The 15,595-nt window shown below is 45.0% G+C and overlaps 1 pseudogene; it reads left to right on the top strand.

The window, feature by feature from the left end:
• The window catches only part of LOC103783499 (MHC class I polypeptide-related sequence B-like), a 150,299-nt pseudogene that overhangs the window by 51,883 nt on the left and 82,821 nt on the right, over positions 1–15,595 (top strand).

Below are 15,595 nucleotides of genomic sequence, written 5' to 3'. Positions count from 1 at the left end.
CCACCAGTGTTCTTCCCTGTACAGCCCCTTCATTTTCAAAGCCCACAGTGGAGGAAACCCCTCATGCTGAATCCCTCTCACACTGTGAATCTCTATGCTCAGGAAGAACCCAATCCTTTCAAGGACTCACCTGATTAGGACAGTCCAAGCAGCATAAACCCAGCCTAAAGTCAACTAATTGAGGCCCTTAATTATATCTGCTAAATCCCTTCACAGCAGCACCTATATTAGAGTTGGTTGAATAATGGGGGGAAGGTGAATGACCAGGAGCTTGTTGTTGAGGCCATCATAGAATCAGCCTAGCAAGGGCTGGATCTTCTTTTTGTGTTTACTTGGGACACAGTTGTAAATTGAAGTTCAAGTAAAGTAATCATTGTGAACGGTAATAAAATACATCCTTTTCAGCCATGGAAATTCTCCTTACCTTTTAAAACTAAGTTACATATTTATATCTTTTAATTAATTTAGGCCAGATTTGGTGGCTCGCACCTGCAATCCTAGCATTGTGGAAGGCAGAGGAAGGCAGATTTGTTGACTCCAGAAGTTCAAGATCAGCCTGGGCAACATGGGGAAACCCCCATCTCTACAAAAAATTAGAAAATTAGCCAGGCATAGTGGTTCATGATTGTACTCCCAGCTACTCAAGAGGCTGAGGTCAGAGGGTCCCTTGAGCCCAGGAGGTCTACACTGCAGTGCATGGTGATCATGCCACTGCACTCCAGCCTGGGTGACAGAGTGAGACCCTGTCTCAAAAATAATAATAATGATGATGATAAATTTAGAGCAAATGCAAATTAACATGTAATAATACATCCTGTCTTGTGAAAATGTATTAGTTATTTACTATTGCATAACAAATTATGTAAAATGTACCATTTCAAAACAATAAATATTGATCATCTCCCACAGTTTCCAGTTGTCAGGAATCCAGGAGAAGTTTCCCTGAGTGCTTCTTGCTAAGGGCCTCTCACAAGGTTGCAGTCCAGTTGTCAGTCTAGGCCTGCATCATCTGAGGGCTTCACTGGGGCTGAGGATTCACATGAAACATGGATCAGTCACATGGCTGTTGGAAAAGGCCTAGTTCATTGTAATTGGGTCCCAGAAGGCCTCAGTTCTTAGCCAGATGGACCTTCCTGCAGGGCTGCTCATGGCACAGCAGCTGACTTTCCCCAGAGCTCATGATCCCAGAGACAGAGAGAGAGAAGGTGGAAGCTGCAGGGAGTTTTAGGTTCTACACCCAGAGTCACAAGCTGTTATGTCGGCATTGCTCTATCAGAAGTTGTATTAGTCTGTTCTCACACTGCTATAAAGAAATACCTGAGACTGGGTAATTTATAAAGGAAAGAGGTTTAACTGACTCCCAGTTCTGCATGGCTGAGGAGGCCACCCCAGGAAACTTACAATCATGGCAGAAGTGGAAGAAAACCCGTCCTTCTTCACATGGTGGCAGGAGAGAGAAATGCAGAGTGAAGCAGGGAAAAGCCCCTTATAAAACCATCAGATCTCATGAGAATTCACTCACTATCATTAGAACAGCATGATCCAATCACCTCCCATGAGGTTCCTCCTTCAATACTGGGGATTACAATTCGCATGACAATTGAAGATGAGATTTGGGTGGGAACACAGAACCAGGCCATATCAGAAGTGCATCATTAAGTCCAAGCCACACTCAAGAGAGGGAATTAAGCTGCACCTCTGGAAGGGAGCAGTATTAAAGGATTTGCCTATATGTTAAAAGCAAAATTCAAACTATTATTTCAGGATTTTTAAGTTAAAGGCTTTTAATCTAATTATTTTTCCTTAACATTTTAATCTTGTCCTTTAATTTAATTTAGTTTAATGTTAAGTTCCAGGGTACATATGCAGGATGTGCAGGTTTGTTACACAGGTAAACGGGTTCGATGGCGGTTTGCTGCACCAATCAACCCATAACCTAGGTATTAACCCTGCATGCATTAGCCATTTTTCCTAATGCTCCCCCCACCACCGCCCTCCCCCAACAGGCCCCAGTGTGTGTTGTTCCTCTCCCTGTGTCCATGTGTTCTCATTGCTCAGCTCACAATTATAAGTGAGAACATGCGGTGTTTGGTTTTCTGTTCCTGTGTTAGTTTGCTGAGGATAATGGCTTCCAGCTTCATCCATATCCCTGCAAAGGATTTGATCTCATTCCTTTTTATGGCTGCATAATATTCCATGGCATATATGTACCATATTTTCTTTATCTAGTCCCTCATTGGTGGGCATTTGGGTTGATTCCATGTCTTTGCTGTTGTGAATTGTGCTGCAATGAACAAACACATGCACATATCTTTATAGTAGAATGATTTATATTCCTTTGGGTATATACCCTGCAATGGGATTGCTGGGTCAAATGGTATTTCTGGTTCTAAATCTTTGAGGAATCACCACACTGCCTTCCTCATTGGTTGAACCAATTTACATTTCCACCAACAGTGTAAAAGCATTCCTATTTCTTTACAACCTTGCCAGAATCTGTTGTTTCTTAACTTTTTAATAATTGCCATTCTGACCGGCATGAGATGGTATCTTACTGTGGTTTTGATTTGCATTTCTCTAACGATCAGTGATATTGAGCTTTTTAAAATATGTTTTTTGGCCACCTGTATGTCTTCTTTTGAGAAGTGTCTGTTCATGTGCTTTGTCCACTTCTTAATGAAGTTGTTTTTTTCGTGTAAATTTGCTTAAGTTCTTTTTAGATTATGAATATTAGACCTTTGTCAGATCGATAGATTGCATAAATTTTCTCCCATTCTGTAGGTTGTCTCCTTTTCGCTCTGATGATAGTTTCTTTTCCTGTGCAGAAGCTCTTTTGTTTAATTAGATCCCATTTGTCAATTTTTGCTTCTGTGGCAGTTGCTTTTGGCAATTTCATCATAAAATCTTTGCCCATGCGTATGTCCTGAATGGTATTGCCTAGATTTTCTTTCAGGGTTTTTCTAGTTTTGGGTTTTACATTTAAGTCTTTAATCCATCTTGAGTTAATTTTTGTGTAAGGTGTGAAGAAGGGGTCCAGTTTCAATTTTCTGCATATGGCTAGCCAGTTTTCCCAGCACCATTTATTAAATAGCGTTTCCTTTCCCCATTGCTTGTTTTTGTCAGGTTTGTTGAAGATCACATGGTTGTAGATGTGAGGTCTTATTTCTGAGTTTTCTATTCTGTTCTGTTGGTCTATATGCTTGTTTTTCTACCAGTACCATGCTGTTTTGGTTACTTTAGCCTTATAGTATAGTTTTAAGTAGGATAGCCTGATGCCTCCAGCTTTATTCTTTTTGCCTAGCATTCTCCTGGCTATACGACCTCTTTTTTGGATCCATATGAATTTTCAAATTTTTTTTCTAATTCTGTGATAAGCTTCTCTTTTTAAATTAATGATTAAATGTTTGAGACATGACAGAGCCTTGGGTGCTGCAGGGAAAACAGTTTGAGACAGAGAAAAGAGAAACAACAGTATCTCTGAGTTTTTCTTGTAAATACCTTTAATAACAATGTTCTTCAATAAGTTAACACAGTTGAGAACATAGAGTAACTAGATCAAATAGTTCCAAGACTTCAGTGCCATAAAAATCATGCCTTGAAAATAAGTCTTTGTTTTGTCTAAGATGTCTCAAATTTAGTGGAAGTATGCCCCAAGTACCAATTTTCTTTTTGACATATCATCTTCAGAAAACATTTGCCTACACTTAAAAAAAAAACACACACACACACTGCTCTGTCTATGGAGTAGCCATTCTTTTGTTTCTTTACTTCTCTAATAAACTTGCTTTCACTTAGAAAAAATTGCATAATCAGATTGCTTCTCATTTACAAAAATGGGAATCTCATACTTCAGTCAACACATCTAGCTTAGCATAATGCCAGTAACTTTGGTTTGATGCAGTAGCCCAATATGCTTAACTTGAATTGAGAATCAAATTTTTTCCAAAAACGGCTCAGGGGCATTCTATTGTAAACTTAACATTTTTTGGTGTGGTATTGCATGAGGTGTGATAGAAGTGATTTGGACACTACTACAGTTCTAAATAGCACTGCTATTATGTGCTTCTGAAGTTTTCTTTTTTTTTTTAGCTGTCTTATTTTGCTTTCCATTCATATTTGCTATTCCATCACTGGTTGTTCCTTTCTACTCTTTTCTTGTTTCATTTATTTTGATCAGTGATGTGCATTTCCAATTCTGTGAAAGTTTAATTCAGTTGTATGTGTGGTAAAATGTAACACCAAATCCTTTGCAAGAAGGAATTACCTTGCACATCAGATTGAACATTGTATACTTGAAAATCCAGAGAGATGCCAGTGAGCCAAGGATCAAATGACCTATTATTAACCAAGGCCATTTTCATGGCATCCTGGTCCTCTCTGTCACATGGCTGCTTACATTTCTCTGTGGTTTTCTTTCAATGTAAGTAGTTCTTGTTAAGGATCCTTGCAATGAACTTTGGTATTCTTTTCTCTTTCATTTTTATAAATACCAGGTATATTTTAATTTGAAAACTCTGTTTAACAAATTATAATCATGTAACTAAAAAGATGCCCAGCACCGGTGTAAAACACAAACCTGTAAAGCTCCCCTGGGCTGCTGCCCAGTCACATCCCCCAGAGAGAGACTCCATCCTGAGTCTTGTGATCCTTATTCCTTTGTATTTCTTTAAAGATTTGCACAATAAGTATATATATATATATACATATATATATCCGAAAAAAATTATTTACTTTTGCTGGTTTTTAAGCTTCCTGTACAGCAAATTCCTACTGCATTTATTTTCCCATGATGCACATTATGTACAGGAGTTATCTGTGGTGTGGGAGGCTGTCATTCATTCATTTTCACTGCTGAAGGTTTACATTTTATGCCACAATTTCCTATTGATGTATATTTCCTATTGATGTATATGTGGCTGATTCCAGTTTTTGCCATAAACATTAGTGTGCCTGTCTCCTGGGCACATAGGTAAGAAAGCCCCCTAGAGTGTATGGTTAGGAGTGGGAGGGTTGGACGATATGTTGTATGGACTTTAACCGTACTAGATAATGATAATATGATTTCCAAGGTGATTGTGTCAACTTAAACTCATGTGTTCTGAAAATACCTAGTTGAAGGAATTGAGTTAAAAGCCACTGTCTTGGCTGCAGAATTATAGCAGGCATTTTTATTCAGACTCTATTAATAACTTCCTGTTGTTTACTTGTTTCTCATATACCATGGTATTATACGTTTGACATATAGATTCAGAAAATGCTTACTGATAGCACAATCGTGTAGGGGTTATTTTATATGTTAGGAAAATTTCATAATAAAGAGGAAAAAATGGAGGAAGGGAGAGAAAGAAGGAGGAATTGAGGAAGGAGTGAAAGAAGAAAAGAAGGAAGGGGAAGGGGAAGAAAAAGGACGGAAAGGAGGAAGGGAGAAGGAGGGAGGGCGAGAGATTGAATGGAAATAAAGAGGGAAGGAGGGACAGAAGGAAAGAGAAAAAGAAGGAACAAAGGAGAAAAGAAACTAAAATAAAGAAAAGAATAGGCGTTGGGAACTGGAAACCCTCTGTATGGCTAATATTATCAAAATAGGAGGAAATAAAATAGACGTAGTTAACCTCTATAGAATAATGGAAATGTAAGAAGGCTTCATTAGTTATCTGTTGCTGTGTAAAAAAGTACCCCCAAATTTAGTGACTTACAGCAACAAACATTGGTGAACTCAAAAATATAATACAAATGCCAGCAAAATGGAGCCAATGCAGGTAGAAGAAGTTGAATAAACAAAAAGATTTTACATGTTGGAATAAGTAAGAGGTCACTGGTGTGCAGACGAAAATGATTTTGTAGTCCAAATGCTCCAAAAAGCAAGTGCCATCATGGGATTAAAGTTACAGCATTTTATTAGGGGACACACCTGTCAGACGATATGGCGAGGGAGGTAGGTTACCCTGGGAAAGGCAATAGAATAAGATGCAAGTGTGACCCCCAGTGATGGAAAGAAGGAAGGAAGGATTACTTAACATGTCCTAGACCACAGGCAATCTAAGGAGAGTTGAGCAAGGCCATGGAGGAGTCCTCCACCCACAGCTGGCAATCAGAGGAGTCCCCTGTCTTCCAGGAATGTCCTGCCTTAGTGTCACTGGTGTGACCCATCACTGGTTGGGAATAGTCCATGGGAAGCAGGGCCTCAGCACCAATGCCACTGAGTCAGAGCACAGGAGCACGGCCTTGGAGGATTACCCAGAAGTGTGACTCAAACCTTCTGCCCTGATGGGTCTGGGCCCTTGAAAATCAAATCCTCTCAGGCTGAATTGCTGGATAATTCTACTCACACTTGCAATGGGGTGAGGGAAAACAGAAGGCCCCCAGGTGGATCTCTGGTTTCCACACTTCTGCCTTCATTGTGTGAAAGTAGCCATGCCTCCTCCTGGGGATGAGGATCTATTACCTGGGCCTGGAGAGGAGGAGACTCCTCTTCTCACCAGGTGGTCTCTGGGCATATACTGTCCACACTTCTCTGGTGACAAACTTAATGTGTAGTTCAGTGGGCTGTCTTTTGTCTCCTTTTAAGGGTACCCTCCTTTGCAAACCAGGACCTCGTACCCTGCACAGCCCTGTGTTCTGAGATAAAACATGTCAAATACCCCATTAGGTGAATCTAAAAGATGAGACATGGAGCCATACCTGCTTCCACCGTTTGATTTCTGGACCCACATGTTCTTCCTCTTGCGAACACAGAACTGTAGAGACGTCTCTGATTTAAACAACGCACCATGTCCTGAAAGATGGCATGCAACCCTCAGAGTGCTTCCTCCAGGCTGGCACTGAGTTGTGCCTGTGGAAGATCACGGGACTCCAAGCAACTATGTGGTTCCAAGCACCTGTGTGACCCAGAAAGTCATAGATTGCACAGGCCAAACAGCATTCATGAGGTGAAAATGGTCCACCTGGGTTGAGCTTGAATCCCATGTTGACACCCACAGAAAACAGCCAAGTCTGAAATGTCATTAAACAACAAAACAGACAAATGGAAGTTAGCCAGCCTTCACTATGGGTCAGCCCATGCATGATAGGATGGGCACATGAATGGAACAACCACAGTGGCAGGTGTGAGGCTACATATGGGGCATTTCTTGTGGCTGGCAGCCCCTGGGGAGAGTAGCTGGTGATAGGGTTAGTGGAAGGAACAGCCATGGAAACACTGAATCTTTCCCTTGCCAAGTGGATCCTTCAGGCAGATAATGGGCTAGGAGCACTGCCTAGCCTGCAGACCAGGAATGTCAACAGCACCCAGAGAGTGGTACTGGCTGTGTCTGAGAGCGGGACAGAAAAACCCCCCTAGAATAGGTACCTAACCCTGTGAAGATGAACCTCTGGTCCTTCCAGGATGGAAGTAGGTAAATGTAGTCAACTTCTTAGTTAATGACTAGTCACCTAAAGAAATAGTGCCCCACTAGGGCACATCATGGGCCTAAAATGCTGATGAGTTGGACATTCAGAGGTGGCAGCAGCTGGATCTGCCTTGGTAGGGGGAAGTCAGTGCTGCTGGCACTCATGCCTGCCACTGTGGTTGCTCCATTCATGCACTCATCCTACCAGGCCTGGGCTGACCCAAGGTGAAGGCTGGCTAACTTCCATTTGTCTGTTTGGTTGTTCAGTGCCACATCAGACTTGGGTGTTTTCTGTGGGTGTAAACATGGGATTCAAGCTCAACCCAGGTGGACCATTTTCACTTCATGATGAATGCTGTTGGGCCTGTGCAATTTATGATGTTGTGGGTCACACAGCCACTTGGAACCACATAGTTGCTTGGTGTCCTGTGGTCAAGCATTCTATCAAATCAGGACAAGGAACACTAAAAGTTGCTTCTAACAGGGGGCATATGTCTCTGCTGTGGATGATATGATCTTACTCCAGAATCCCAGGCCCTCCATTGTGACTCTCCCACTGGTGCTTGGTTCAGCTCCATCCTGCATCTTTCCCCACCACTGGCACCACCAGCCCCAGGGGGTCTGAGGGATGCTGGCTGCTCGCACCATGGCCTGGATCTGCTGCAGGGTCCTTTCCTGTGTAGGCCCTACTTGAATCTGGCCTCCTCCTATGTCACCTAGAGTGTTTGCCAAAGCACGTACCTAGATGTGGAATGTGGTGTTGTCAGAACTCAAAGAGGCTCATCAGGCAGTGTGCTTCCTTCCTTCTGGTGAGGATGCAAGATGAAACAGTTTGTCTTTTACCTTGGAGGGAACACACCTGCATTCCCCTAAACACTTGGCACTTGTTAACCCATAAAACTTCACTTCAGCGGCCACTCTTGAAGCTCTGTAAGGTTTATCTTCACATACTGGAGTGCATGTGTTTTGCCAACGACTCCAGTGCACTTTCTACCTGCTGCTCATTCACCGCAGTCAACATGAAGTTGTCAATGAAATGAGCTGATTTAATATCCTATAGGATATCCAGTATGTCTAGTATTGTCTTTAGACCATATTATATAGGGCAGGGGAGTTACAATAGCCCTGAGAAAAAACTATAAATAAACGTGTTGTGGATCCCACATGAATGGGAATCGCTCTATATCCCCTTTCTAATTGGAGTGGAAAGAAATGCACTCACCAAATCCATAGCTGCATGCTGTGTGCCCGAGGCTTTATTATTCTGCTCTGCAGTGATATCCAGACAACATAAAAGCTGCAATTATAATTCCTGCTTGGCCAGACCTGGAGTAATCTCATTCATTCTTTAGTCCTCATCAGGCTTCCTCAGGGACAGGTTGCTGGATTACGTAGAGACAATAGACAACCCCAACACCATCCCACATCCTTCAGCTCTCTAATGGTGGTGTGACCCCCACGATACTTTCAGTTTCTTCCTCAAGACGCACCCTGGGACACACTATGATTTTTTTTTTTTTTTTTTGCCAGGATGTGGGCAGCGTCAGAGGTTTCCCTTTGGCTTTCAGCACAATGAGAGTCCTGACTCCACAGACTAGGGACCCAGTGTGGGGGTGACTCCACTTAACAGTGCATCAGTGTCAATTATGCACTCAGGGAATTGGAAGATAACCAGGGCTGGGTCTATGGATCCAGTAGTTCCACTGTGGGCCGTAATGTGTCCAGGTTTACTCCCTGACCTCCGTAAGCCCCACTGTGATGGGAGACATGATAGTGCTGTGGGCATCTGGGCATCAATGTCAGCTCTCACTCAGTGTCAATAATCTGACCAGTTCTGCATCTTTCCTTTCCCCAGTGTACAATCTCCTGAGCAAATGGCTATAGGTTCCTTTGCTGAAGGACTGAGGGAATTGTGCCAGCATTTACTTCCACGGGGTTGCAGGGTATTCCTCCTAGGGATATGGACTCCTCCTCTGTCACTGGGATCTGAATCTGAACTTTGGCTGAGGTCTAGGCATTGAGGATGGGATCATGACTTTGTATTGGGTCAAACACCTTCACTCTCCTGCTTCTCAATTCTTGCTTTCTTATCATGATATCAAGCAGCGCCCTTGTTGGCTGCCTGTCCTAATCCTGGGACACCACCCTCTACTATCCTTCCCCACATTCCCTGCAGCTTGAGTCCTATTGGCTACTCCTTTTAGTTTGCCACAGTAACTGTGCCCTCTGGCTTTTTCAGGTCACTGCCACCATTTGGTCTTTGTCTCTTCAGGGCCACACTCTCCCCAGGGATATTAATAAATGCAACTCTGGGTCATCTTTACTACCATCACATCCAGCCTGCAGAGGACAACACCCCGACACTTCTTAGTGATGCAGGTCCCTCTCACCATCATGTTTCTGAGGCTCTGGTGGAAGGTGTTTCCTTTGGACCCTCTTGTGGAGCATGGTACTGGTGGGCCTTCACCATGCCCACTTCCCTCAGCCTTGTTATTCCATCCTGTGCAAGTTCCAGGGCAACTAAGTCATGTCTACCTTGTTGAGAGTTGGGCATCATTTTTTCTAGTCTATATGGATTCACCCCAGCAGTGGGTTTGGCCCCCCCTTATCAAAGTCCTGGGGTGTTTGATAAACCCATGCCTTGAGAAAGTGCCTCCAAGCCAAAGGATTTTTATTCTTCCAGCTTGAAATTCTGGTTCCTTGATCAAACACCCTCAAATTCCAATCCCAGAAGTGCTCCTCGGCCTCCTATGGGGACGTGCCAGCTAGTTCCTGCAAAGCTCTTCAGTGGGATTCCTGCTGTATCATGGGGGTGAGACTTCTGTAGCATCTTCCAGCATAGGAAGTGGGAACCATTACTAGAGAAGGGTGAGCCTCCTATGCATGCCCAGAGGATCCTGGAGGGCACCCATCGGATAACCCTGTTCCTGTTTGCAGAATCTCAGGTTCACCCACCAGGGTCCTGACTTTCCTCTAACAGGCCTGCCTTGGCTGAGTGTCAAACCTCTCTGGAGCACTGTGGCCCTCATAATGATGTCTTCAGCTACCATTCCACGGTATCTGCCCTTTCGCTACAAGAGATAAAGACCTCTGCATGAGACACTGCAGAGGCTGTCACATATAGCCAGTGACAGCTGTTAACAATCTGCAGATTCTCATGATACTTTCATAGGGCATCATTGCAGCTGAGCAGTAACCAGCCAACTCCACTGTCTTTGTAGGTTTCCCCCTAACCCCGTCATTATTGTGCAGGGCATTCTATCACCCCACCTGCCATAGCTTCCCCTAACCAGGGCATCCTCTCAGCTCAGCACTGGTGAGACCCATAGCAGCTCAGCTGCATCTTGTGCTATGGAATTTCTGTGTCTCCCACAACCCTGGTGACATCCTCTTGGCCTGCCAGGCAGTGGGCAAGCTTTTTTCAAATTCTCATTTTTGCCTGTTTTCATGGATCACCCTTCATACTACTTGTGTTAGTTAGGGTCCTCTGAGGAGCAGACCCCAATACAGTATTCAATGTGCAAGGATTTATTAGAGGAAATAGTTATGAGAGAAATTCAGGACACAGACGGAAAATGCTGGGAATGTCATCAGACCACAAAGCAACTCTGAGCCCCAGTGAGGTAAACAGTGCAGGAAGGTCAGCTGGAAGCATCCTAGACCCTGTGCAGGCTAACAGAAGTTCAGTAAGGGTGGCAGGAAGCCCTAGAGCTTCAGTCAGCCTTCAGAGAAGAAATGTTCCTGCCTTAGTTTCTGCCCTGCTTTCCTCAGTCATTGGCAGGAAAAGACAGGGGGCAGGTGTGGTCTCAGAGCAAACGTGGCAATAGGTTTCAGGATTCAAAAGTTGAGGCCACTATCAATTCTGCTTACTCTAGCTGAGGGGCTGGGATGTGCATTCTCATGACTGCCACAATGATCCAGTGGGGAGAGAGGAAAAAGGTTGATGATAAAGAGAAAAAAAGGTATTAATTGATGAACTGACACCTTTAAGTAGATGATAAGGGATGACGTTTGGGGCACCAGAAGAGGGATTGGCTCTGGCTGGGAGCAGAATGGTTTACCCACAACAGTCCCCGACATGGTAAAACACCTGACATGTGTTGCAGCTGCAAATGCATGAGCAGATGGTGATGGAATCTGTCTTCTAATGTGTTCAGTTTTCTCAGTGAGGTAGGAACCAAGGTTGTCAGCTGAGATAAGAATGGGGAAGGAGGGTTGGACGTGTGAGCACAGAGAGAAGGTGTGTAAGGGTCACCTAGGCCAGGAGGAGCCTGAGGGTGAGCCATGCAGGGAGAGGGTGATTGCTGGCCCTGGTGGGGGCTCCCCATGTGGTTTGGGTCATGAAGTTAGAGAAGACACCAACGATGAGGGACAGTGAGTAGATGGCAGAATCACTGGATTGGTATTCCCAGGGTGGGGGTCGAAGGATTGTTGGAATTGATGTGCTAAAGGGTGGACTTCAAGCCTGGAATGCAGGCACATATGCAATGAGTAGTCACTGATATTACCTCACAGCATATGATAAAATGATAGAGTCTGTGTCCTCAGAGCCTGTGGCCACCTTGCATGGGATGAGTGGAAAGATAGCCAGAGAGTGGGAAGTGTGAAATTGAGAGTATGGAAGGGCTGGGGTTCTTGGGCATGATGAGACCTAGGGGATGACAGGGGCACGAGATTCAGGCAGAGAGAGGAGAAGGTCATGGAGGAGAGGAGTTCCAGGATCTGAGAGTCCAGGGAGCAAGGGCATCTTCTCTGCTGTATAGGTGTCTATTGCTGCCATAAAAATTACCACAAACCAACTGGCTTTAAACAGCACCTAGTTATCATGTTACAGTCCTGTAGGTTGCAAGTCTGCACAGTCTTATGGGGCTAAGGTCAAGGTATGGGCAGGTCTGTGTTCCTTCCTGGAGACTCTGGGGAAGAATCCACTTCCAAGCTCATTCAGGTTCTTGTCTGAATTCACTTTCTTGCACATAGAACAGAGGTTTCCACTTCCTTGTTAAGAGCCACCCTTAGCTCCTAGAATCTTCTTTCAGCTACTCACACATGGTGCCTAAGGCACATCCAATCCTCCTGCTTGGAACGTCTGACCTCCCCTCTTCTATGTCTCCTCTGCCTTCCTCCTCTGCAGAATCTGACTCCAGCCAGGGCAGGTTCTCTGCTTTTAGTGGCTCATTTGATTTGATTGGGGCCACACAGATTGTCCAGGAGAATCTCCCTATTTTAAGGTCCTTAATCATCATTACATGAGTAAAGTCCCTTTTACCATGTAATGCGACCTGTTCACAGATTCCAAGGACTAAGACTGGACCTCTTTCGGGACCATTACTCAGCCCACCACATGTTGAAGTCACCAACAGTCAAGGAGACTGCTGGAGAGGGTGACAGTGAACCAAGAGCTACAAGAGTCAGGATTGAAAGGCCAGGGGCCCACAGGGAATGGCTACAATGAGGGGAATGGGGGTCTAATCTGATGACAGCTTAGGGGTTTTAGGGAGAAGGGAGGCAGAAAGTTCTGAGAACCACAGTGAGGAGCAAGGACCCCACCTCACCTCTGAACCCAGGGGTACAAGTCCATGGGGGAAACTCCCCTATGTGGGAGGACTTCGGAGGGGGTCATGTCCTCAGGGAGACCAGGTTGCTGCTGGAGCTGTGAGGTGCAGGAACATCCTGAGAGAGGGTGTGGAGGTTTTGCTGATCATTGACTGAGATTCCAGGGGGTGCACTGGGAAGATTTCTGTGGTTCGGGAGGTTGGGGAGACAGAATAGTGGTGTGCAGAGCCTTGTGGGGATGTGAGTGCAGAGTATGTGGGGGACCCAGTGTCACTGACACAAACAGGGAAAGGACATGATGAGCTGAGTCCTGGTGGACTCGGCACAGACAATGGTGCTGAGGCTGTGGGAGACGAGGGAGGAGGAGCAGGGGTGGCTCTCACCTGGGCTCTGTCCGTGGAGGTGAGGACAATGAGGTGGTTGGGTCTCAGTGCTGTGTGGAACTTTTTTTTGACCTCCTTATGAGTGGATGGTCTGTCTGAGATAGAACGGGTCTTAGAGGATTTACTCATTACCCTGAGAGAGGGGGCATGTTCATTCCAGGTTTCAGGTCTGCCCTGACACCTTTCTTGGTGGCTTAGACCTCCCTACTGTAAATTACTGGGTGTTAGTCCATTTTGGAGTTCATAACTTAAAGCAGAAACTCAGATGGTTGAAATGTCATTTTCATGAAGGATTTTTATTAGAGTATCATTTAGATTGCCTTTGCAACCTCCCATGTGTTTTGTTTATTTTCTAAAGGGCTGCTAATCTTGTTTTAAATTTGCAATGTAGTTAATTTATCTTCACTGTTAATTAGTTGTGCGTTGTTTAACCTTATACCATATAGTTTTACATATCTATAACAACAGTAGTTTGGGCCTCTTGTATTCTAATAGTTAAGTCCTTAAGCTGTGTCCACATTGCAATTCAAGTATGAGTCGTGCATAACCGTAGCACTAAGAGACAAGAGGGAAATCCCTCTCTCCTAAAATTTTGCAAAAGTTCTGGGTTTTTTTTCCCACTGAGTGGGAACAAGTCAGCTAATCATGAACATGAGGTCTTTGGCCTCATTTAAAGGTGCTTCAGAAGCACTGAGCCATAGGAAGGCCTCTTTGTCTAGGTCCGGGACCCTACACCATGGCAGAAGCCATCTTCCCTCCCAGTGTGCAGTGATGTCCCAGATAGCGAATTGGTTAGCCACTTTTCAGTCTCGGGCAGTTTTGTTTTCCAAAACATGGGTTTTTATCTCAGGACCTTCTTGTCCCCAGATGATCAAAACCAGGGCCATCCACTCCCTTCTGAGCCACCTCTGCCTGGGGGGCCCGTGGCTGTGTCCTCCAGTCACAACAGAACACTCCTTCAGAACACCCGCAGGAAGACAACATCTTGTCATTGGCTCACACATGCATGGTGCGTGCACAGAGCTTTGGTTCTAGTTCAGGAGGTGTGTGGGGAGGAGGCTCACTAGTCCAACAGAGCTTGGTACCAGTGTCATATGCCAGGAGCCAAGGTTACAAGGATGCAAAGTTCCCAGACCTACCAGAGAAGGCAAACCCCTGCAGCATGCAGGGCTAGACAGGGGCAAGAAACAAGGTCATTCTGGGCCAGCAGGAAGAGGGAAAGGGAAACTACAGACATACCTCAGAGACACTGCAGATTTGGTTTCAGACCATGGCAACAAACAAGTCACACAAATTTTTGTTTTTCCAGTGCATAGAAAAGTTATATTCACACTCTACTGTAGCCTATTAAGTGTATGATAGCATTATGTATAAAAGAACTATGTACATACCTTAATTTAAAATTACTCTATTGCTCAAAACTGCTAAGGATCATCTGAGGCTTCAGCTAATCTTAATCTTTTTGCTGGGGCAGGGTCTTGCCTCAATGTTGATGACTGCTGGCTGATCAGGAGGGTGGTTGCTAAAGGCTCTTATGGCAACTTCTTAAAATAAGACAATGAAGTTTAAGGCATGGATTATAAAGGTGGAATCAGTACTTAAGTAAAGTCAATATGAGTTTTCAAGTCAGGTGGACTTGAATATGAACCCTCCAGGCCTTTCCACCAGCTAGCTATAGAGCCTTGGGCACTTCTGGGCCATAGCTGGCCCCAACAGACACTTGCCCAGTGGGTGAGTGCTCAATGAACCCCTCTGAGCTAGTTGCCTCACCCAACCAGTGATATAATTCCTTCCTTGCAGAAGAATAAGCGAAAAAAGGCACAGTGCCAAGAGAATCAGACACAAGACCTGCGGAAGGCTGCACCAGTGCTCTAAAGCAAGTTCTGCCTAAAGCGGCAGAAACATTTTTCACATTAGGAACAGGAGTTGTTTGGGATCCTGTCTGGGGCCAGGTTGAGAGCAGAGTGGGAGTGGGGGCCTGTGTAGGGCCAGGCACTGGAGTGAAGACAGGCCTGGAGAGAGCCTCCTGAAAGCTGCTGAGTGGCTCAGACAGCTCCTTGCCTCACCTGCCACAGTCCTCCCACTCCCCTGGCTCTCTCGGTGCTGTTTTCTTCACCTCCTCCTGCCCTCCTGGTCCCTGGCACCCCAGGGCTCATAAACATGCTGCTCCCAAAACTCCAAGGCGAGTATGGAAGGGCAGAACAGCTTCTGGGACAGTGGGAAGATGAGGCCACCCCCTATGTGGCTCCAAGTGCTCGGTGGAGGAGATGAAGG

The sequence above is a fragment of the Pan paniscus genome, chromosome 5, assembly GCF_029289425.2.
Source record: "Pan paniscus chromosome 5, NHGRI_mPanPan1-v2.0_pri, whole genome shotgun sequence".
Lineage (NCBI taxonomy): Eukaryota > Metazoa > Chordata > Mammalia > Primates > Hominidae > Pan > Pan paniscus.
The sequence above is the reverse complement of the archived record's forward strand: the minus strand, read 5'-3'. Positions and strand labels throughout refer to the sequence as shown.